Below are 8,257 nucleotides of genomic sequence, written 5' to 3'. Positions count from 1 at the left end.
GCTCAAAAACAATGGCGCCGAGGTAGCCAAGTTCTTCGTTGAAAACATTGTCTTTCGACATGGCGCCCCAGAGGTTCTCATCACCGACAGATGTACGGCGTTTACTGCTGACCTGACTCAGGCATTCCTAAGATACAGCCAGACAAGCCACTGCCGTACAAGCGTGTATGCCACCTACAAATCAATGGTCTGACCGAGCTTCTGAATAATACCATCGCCGACATGCTGGCCATGCACGTCCGTTGACGTCGAACACAGGACATGGAACGCCATCCTTTCGTACGTGACCTTCGCATACAACATGGCTGTGCAGGAGTTGACGCAGATGACGTCATACAAGTTGGTCTACGGAAGAAACCCGGAAACTAAGCTCGACGGCATGCTTCCAAACGTCACTGATGACGAAAACCTCGAGGTCACGGTCTACTTCAACGTTCTGAAGAAGCTCGTGAACTCGCTCGGCTGCGCATCGAGAATCAGCAGATGACGGACAGCCGCCGTTACAATCTTCGACTAAGGTTCATTGAATACCAGCCCAGTGACCGGGTTAGGGTATGGACGCCGATACGCCGACGTGGACTCAGTAAAAAAACTCTTGCGACAATTCTTTGGACCGTACAGAATAGTTCGACGTCCCGGCCCACTCGACTATGAGGTTGTTCCAGATGGCATGATGAACTCTCAACGACGTCTTGCATGACCTGAAGCCGTCCATGTTGTGCGCCTCAAGCCGTATCATGCGCATTAGCAAACACGAGGGCAGTGTCTTTTTATTTTTATTGTATTTACTTCCTTATGCTTGTTGTTTATTTTACTTTCGTCTTTTGTTAAAGCACGGGATGATGCCTTTTTCAAAGGCGGGTAATGCCACATGCCTTCCTCAAGTTTTGTTACCACATCGTTATACATTGTCACAGCGCAAACCGCGCCTGCCGCGTTCAAGAAGCTTCGGGACTGTAGCAGATCATTTTACAGCGAAAGCTGTTACGAGATCGCAACATGGGTCACGCGCAGCGCTGTAGTTGTCCGCCGCCGCCGCCGGTGTCCGTAACCACTATGGCACGAAATATAAAAACAAACACTAAGGATATGTGGTGACATATTGGGATTTGAACCCGGGTCCACTGCGTGCCAGCTCTATATTCTGTTGCTGAGCCGCGCCGGTGCTTGAGGCTCCGTCGCGAACTTAGACAGGCTTGATGTCGCGAAACGACTCGCGTTAATATGAGTAATAAAGCTTTTTAGAATATCGAAGGAACAATCAAGCCTCACACAATGCGAATCGCCTAACCAGTGGGTCGTCCAATGCTCCAACACTATAGAAAAGCTTGTTCTTCATCACCTATTAACTGTGGCACCTACCCACTTCAGGCGTAATTCTTCATAGTCGTCAGCCACTGAATGCAATACAAAATTCGCACAAAATCTGTTGCAAGTGTTTGGCGGATACCACGCTTCTTAGAAGAATGACGAAAGATAGCGTAGGGAATGCCGGTCTACCCATATATTATGATTATTAATGGCATAGTGGGTACCAAGTAAGTGTGCTTGTAGCAGTTACCTAAAGAGTGTTAAGAAAAAAACGGGGGGGATCTGAAAGGCCGCACTTCTAGCTTTCGCTGTGGCTGTGCTGCAGCTCCCGCGCAGGCCTGGCGTTTTGTTAACATTAGGATTACGCCCACTTCGTGAACAATACATATTATTCTGGAGCCTACTTGGCCGCTAGCGATAATGCTAGAATATTCGACGCCACGCGTATAAATGCCGACGCGCTTCACCGCTTGTCAGCTGATCGACGGCCGACGCTCTGTTCACTGCTATCAGTGCCAGTGTCTTGCTGCAATCTGACTTTCATTTTACGTGGCCACAAGTTCGGCTCAATAAACAGTTTATATGCCACATCGAAGAATACTTCAGGCCTGCTCACTGCCGCCATGACGTAACTGTTTTTGCCCGAGGGAGAGTGCGTGCGGGAGCTGTGAATCCATTCAAGCCACCTAGATGATGTCAGGCCTGCTCACTGTGTCTCCCAAAGGCTCTGACGTCACTCCGTTTGACCGGTGTGTTTCGCTCCACGGACGTGCCTACGCTTGCTCTCGTCGTTCAACGCACAAGGATTGTCAAGCCGGCGAACGTTGTCGTGGTGTGCTGATGCGCTTGTTGGCGACTCGAGAATACCGTCTTTTTCTGTGTCTGTGAACTGCAGTGGCGATATGTGATGCGTTTTGTGCACTGGATATTCGCAATCTGTACGGCTGCAAATCTGAACGGTCGGGCGATGCTGCGTTGCGAATTGTCGTGGCAAAAGGACCGAAGTTGCGAGCGTTCTCGTTTCGTATACGGACTACTGAAGAACGAAATGGGGGCGTGTCGTTCGTCAAGCTGACGTCGACGTCCGTTTTCTTCGTGTCCCGAAGGTACGTGTGTCCGTACTACATATGTCTAAGTCATTTCAATGGCCCAACTCCACCATGTGCCATTCTGGCTTCAAGATAAAGGCGTCATGTGTGCTTCTGACTTGTTGGCGTAAGCCCTGGCGTTAAATAATAAACGCGCGTGGCAGTAAGTTCAGAACAGGCGTTTTTTCTTCAGGGTCGGTAAACAATTTCTGGTGGTGATTAGCGCCCCGGACTTGTACAACTTCTGTTCACTTGGTTGATCGAATTGGAATGAATGCTGTTGCATTAGTTAGTACATCGGTTTTGTGCATATTATTTTCTTACCAGTGTTCCTGCCACTTATTGCGGTCAGCATCTTATCCTAATATGTTTTCTTGAAATTTAGATGCGTGTAGACACTTACGGTGAAGCGCTTTGTTAATTTGTTTTCAGGAGTGTGATTTCTACGTCAAGCTGGAATGTTTAAGAGCCACTACGAAAAATATATCGTTCTAAGAAGCGGCACTGCAGTATAAACGCCCACAGGAGCTACGCGGTTTAATATAGACCCAGTACTAACATTTTTTTCTCAGGCTAGGTTATGTGACCGACTACGCACCACTGCTAGAGAGGCCAGAGCAAAAGAGGAAACGCCGCTTTTTGCGCCGGTCACGAGAAAGTTTTGTGAAACAAAAGATTTTGTTTCCTCTTGGAATTATCATCACTCTGATATTGTGCTGGATAACATAATTGTGGCAGCAGCACACACAGTTCGCAATAACTACGTATCTATGAAGACGGATGTTAGGAAGAGTACAAATAAAACTGCAGAAACTTTGCGAATGAGTACGAACAGTTTCTCTGCATGCTCTAAATAGTGTGTGTACGCGTGTATGTGCGCGTAAATAAATGAAGGATGATTAAAGTTTACCTTATTTATTTCGGCACTTTGTTGACCCATCAAACTTTGCTCTGTAGATCGAACACACGTTCGATGGCGTACAATCTTTGACTTTTTCGTGGAAGAAATGCAGATAAATCTCCAAACGCTTTCAAGCGCAATACATTACTTAAACCAATGTCCTTTTCTACCCAAAAGGCCGAATAAAGCTTTTAAGCATGTAAAACTTGCCATGAAAGTTTTATCTTTTAACGGGAGACTATGTGGTGACAATGAATTCACAACCTCCCGTACGGGCAAAATGAGTGACATCACGGCGGCAATGAGCAGCCTGGCAATCTTCTAGGTGGCATTGATCCACTGCCACCATCGCCTCCTGTTAACAGGTAACGCGTTGGCGGCGAGTTTTACATGCTTAACATCTTTATTCTGCCTTTTTCGCTCAAAAAAGCGCTGATTTAAGTAATGTATTACCCTTGAAATCATTAAGAGGATTATCTGTGAACAATTTCTTCCACGAAAAAGTCAAACAATGTGCGCTAACGAACGTGCGAATTATAACAGTATAATTTGATGAACCACCAAGTGACGGAATAAATGGGGTAAATTTTATTCATTCTTCATTTACACACACACATACACACGCACGCACACACACGCACATCTAGAGCATGCAGAAGAACTGTTCCTACTCATTTGCAAAGTTTCTGCAGTTTTGTTTGTACTAGTCCATCAGCTTTGCTCAAAGGGGCCCTGAAACACTTTTTCAAGTAACCATGAAGTGAATTCACTGGATGAGCTCATTGCCTCACGTATTCAACGCCGCAAAAATTTTAAGAATCTGTCCAGTTACAAAGGTTTGTCGCATGCTGCCATTGCATTCTCTCTTCTCTCGTCCCGACGAAACCACTGGAAGCTAAGCAGGGAAGGATGGCAAGGCCACAGAAAAACTTCACGCGTGCCTCGCGACCTTGAGCACTTTTTTTCTTTTTTTTTCTTCGAATGCGCCGCTTCTTCAGTGTGATCGCACACGCACACGTAGACAAGTAGCGGCCTTCCGCGGGGATATCTGTAACGAGCGAGCGCGCCATGTTCGAATCAGTCAATGTCTGATGGATGGATCGTTGACGTGTGATTTTTGGGCCTATAACGTGATTTGTCGAGATAAAAGAAAGCAATTTTTAGCTGACTTTGATAATTTATTGTGAATCCCAGGACGCGTGCTGTGCTATATTATTTGGTTCGAGTGTTGTCGGGGGCCTCTACTACCGATCGGCAGCCCTCCTGCTTTTTCTCATTAAAAAAATCGTGCCCTCCTTGGCCCCCACCCCCCACCTGATATGCTTATGGAATATGCTAAGATTTCGCTGTCAGATGACAAAAAATCCACGTGCCCAATTGTTTTTTTTTTTTATAGGAGCTAGCAGAGTTCAATAACTTTTGTTTTTGGTGTGCATTCTAAAAGAATGAGTGCCTGCGTTTTATGCCTATTTCGAAGTAAGTGTAGCCTATAACTTTTTTTATTGCTTGATGTCAAAGCATGATAATGGATAAACGTCGTAAAGTCGTTACCGCGGTAAAAGCGTTACTCTAAGTGTTTCGCTAAACGTTCAGCCAACGAGCTCACGGCTTAATCTGGATTTGCAGGCAGAGCCACAGCGAGATCTAATAGCGACGCCAACACAAGATGAACATGTACATCAGCGAGATGGCCTCCCTGGTGCCCATGTGCAAGGTCATGTCCCGGAAAGCCTGACAAGTTGACCGTACTTCACATGGTCGTGCAGCAGATCAAGACCATACGTGGTACATGCTCGTCACAATCACTGGGGTCGGCGTACAATGTTCCTTCAAATGCGTGTCTTTACAGACACTTAGCTGAACATTTACTGCACTGCTAATTACTAATGATTACACAGAAAAACGATCAGCGATTGTTCATTGTGCTGCGATACTTCGCAGCGCTTGCTCACATTAACAATACCAGTCCGCCAATATCTCATTAATCGACCAATTTGTGCCTAAAAGCATTACTGGTGTTCATGGTGGGTGGTCATATTCAGTTCATACCGTTAATTTGTCTTCAATCATGCAGGTTTCATAGATTCGTACACGGAAGGGCACTACGAGCTCCCATGGTTGTTGGAGGAGGACGTCAAAAACGTTGTCTTACAGGTAAGTGATAGCGTAACTTGAATATTGAAATGCCTGGAAAAGACCAGGACATCCCTGCGACGCTAAGATCTCTCATGGACACCATAATTATGCTTTTGAAAAAGCTAAATACTCCGTCAGCCCAAACGGCCCTGACACTGCTGAATGTTCTCAATCCAGTGTTTTCAGCGCTTCACTAGTCCCCACGGATCGCCTATGTCCCTCTTAAGGCCGCAATTTCCCTTTCGCATGTCCGAATGCCGAAGTCATGTTGGTCAGAAAAGTTTCCGGCCCAGTGACTGACTGCTTTTACATCTTTGTGCGTGAAGTGCTTTCCTTCTCTCCTCTCTTTCTATTTTTGATCCCCATCCCCCTATCCCCAGTGCAGGGTAGCAAACCGGACGCTCACTTCATTAACCTCCCTGCCTCTCCTCTTCTTGTGCCTTCCTCCTTATTCCCCGAAATAACCTTCGTGTAACTCTAGTTCGAAGTTACCCACAAAGCTTATTTTCACTTTCTATCAAGATAGCAATCGGACGAACTGCAGTGGGGGAGGCGAAATATCTAGAAGTCAGCAGGTTTTTCGTTTCCAGAGAAAAAATATCTTGTATTTTTTATTTCGCTTGTTTCTACACCACCTTGACTCCGAATGTTGCCGAAATATTGCTCGTCTCCTGCGCACTGAATATCCAATTTGTTCTAACTTGAACCTTTATTGTGGTGATTAGTTCTTTCGCAAGGGCGTATGATAATTTTAGGACGGCGCATGGTCGTGTGTCTGATCTCAGGAAGCGAGGAAAGTGTTCGCTGGTTCATCACCCAGCACCGTTCTCGTCGGGCCCGGTGACCAGAACGGCGAGATGCAGACCGATTCACCCGAGCCACCACCTCAATCGGGTCCCACTGCTGCGTCATTCAGGTCCACGTCGCCAGCCAATCAGGCCATGGCAGAGTCTGGTAAGTGACCTACCCGCTAGATGATAAGTTAGCTGCGTGGGTATGTAATCTGCGAAGGAGCGTAAAAAGCCTCCTGTTGACTAACATGTAGTACTGTCTTTCTTGATAGCATGCAAACGCTTGCCACTAAGAACAAAGATAGCCTGTAGCTTTACAAGGCATGGCCAAACTTTCGCTTATGTGAATAATGAAACATTAGGTGTGGCCAAACCTCTTAGAGTTATTACTGGTCTTTGTAGCGAGTGTCATAAGTGTCCACAATGCATGGTCGTTTCTTTTTTTTTTCTGATCGTCGCTTATTGCGTAGGTTCTTATTTTCTTTCTACATGCTATTGTGTACGCTTTCGAACTGGCCCATCAGATCCTTTGAAACTGTCAAATTTTCAACCGATGAGAGAGATCATAGCTGCTATGTGAGCCGACAAGACGGTGAATTGAACATGGCAGATTTTTACGTCGTTTCCAAAAGCATTTCAAGATGTTTCAGCGAACTTGTGAACAAGGCTGCCGTACGTGTAGCCATCGAAAAATATTTTCCCATCAAATTTCTCACACCTTTGTCCCGACTGGACAGGCTCCCATCACACCGTATATTTCGCCTGGCAGAAGCCAACCGGGTTTATGACAGAGGCATGCCAACGTTACGGTTCCCTGCTTCGCAACCAAACCAATCTTTTCTATAAATCAGATTCTAGTCTATCAATATCTAAAAACATTATTATCAACTGTGTCGACGAGGGAAAACACTGATAACTTTGAATCCCTAAATTTACGCCGAATGATTGCATTAGAGTTTTGAGCCCTAGCGGACAAAATGCTTCTTGAATAACGCTTCAACTGCTTAAAACGCCTTTGTATGCTGAGCGTGGTGACACTTCATTGTCACAACTCTCAAAAGCAATCCAGTACATGGTTTGTAAAATACTTGGGGCAAGGTAACTTGCAATTTGTGAAAAGATGTGTCCTGGAGTTTGAACAAACCACGAAAGTTTACTGCTTGGAATGATACGCTACGGAGCAGGCGGGGAGCACAACTACATTTAGATATTTTGCTGAGCAAACCTCTATTTCATAATATGCACCGGCCACTTGTAGTCGAAAATAAGTAACGGCTGCTTAGAAGTGCACAATGACGTTTTATTCTGCTGACGTCTAAAAACAATTTATGAAGCTATTCAATCGCCTATACAGTGTTTAAAACGCAATCTTTTTGTCTTAGGGAAGGAGGAAAATAAGAGTGCACACTATTGAATGAACATTCATTCCAGGGAACACAAATTAGGTTTTTATTTTTCGAGGGTAGTAGGTTAAAGACAACACGTGCTTATAATTTCACGGATAGCACGTTTTAAGAGAGCACCATGCGTGCGACGTTCGCATAATGCTGGTTTTTGCACAATGTTATAACGAAACGAGTTTGTAATGCGGTGTTATTATCAGTAATCAATATTGGAAAGTGACTGAAATTAGTACGCGCAGTCTGTGATGACTAGAGTTTCACCATCGGTGAGTGCACACGAGACAGAGAACTTGTGGAGACTTTAACAATTAAGCCATCACAATTCAGTGTTGTAATATTTGCAAACGTGGTCACATGCCGAGAATAATTAAGTCTTGAGTAGACGTATGGTAATGGCTAAACAAACCCGTCACGGTGGTCTAGTGCTAAGGCACTCGGCTGCCGACCCGCAGGTCACGGGATCGAATCCCGCCGCGGCGGCCACATTTTCTATGGAGGCGAAAATGCTTTATGTCCATGTGCTTGGATTTAGGTTGACTTTAAAGACCCCAGGTGGCCAAAATTACTGGACCCCATCACTACGATGTCTCTCATAATCATATGGTGGTTTTGTGACGTTAAACAGCA

General features: G+C 45.4%; 1 pseudogene; it reads left to right on the top strand.

The window, feature by feature from the left end:
• Nucleotides 1-301: 301 nt before the first annotated feature.
• Nucleotides 302-6,390, top strand: LOC142795812 (basic helix-loop-helix ARNT-like protein 2; annotated as a pseudogene).
• The last annotated feature ends 1,867 nt before the right edge of the window (nucleotides 6,391-8,257 follow it).

The sequence above is a fragment of the Rhipicephalus microplus genome, unplaced genomic scaffold, assembly GCF_043290135.1.
Source record: "Rhipicephalus microplus isolate Deutch F79 unplaced genomic scaffold, USDA_Rmic scaffold_884, whole genome shotgun sequence".
NCBI classification, from domain to species: domain Eukaryota; kingdom Metazoa; phylum Arthropoda; class Arachnida; order Ixodida; family Ixodidae; genus Rhipicephalus; species Rhipicephalus microplus.
This window is presented reverse-complemented; position numbering and strand designations above follow the sequence as displayed.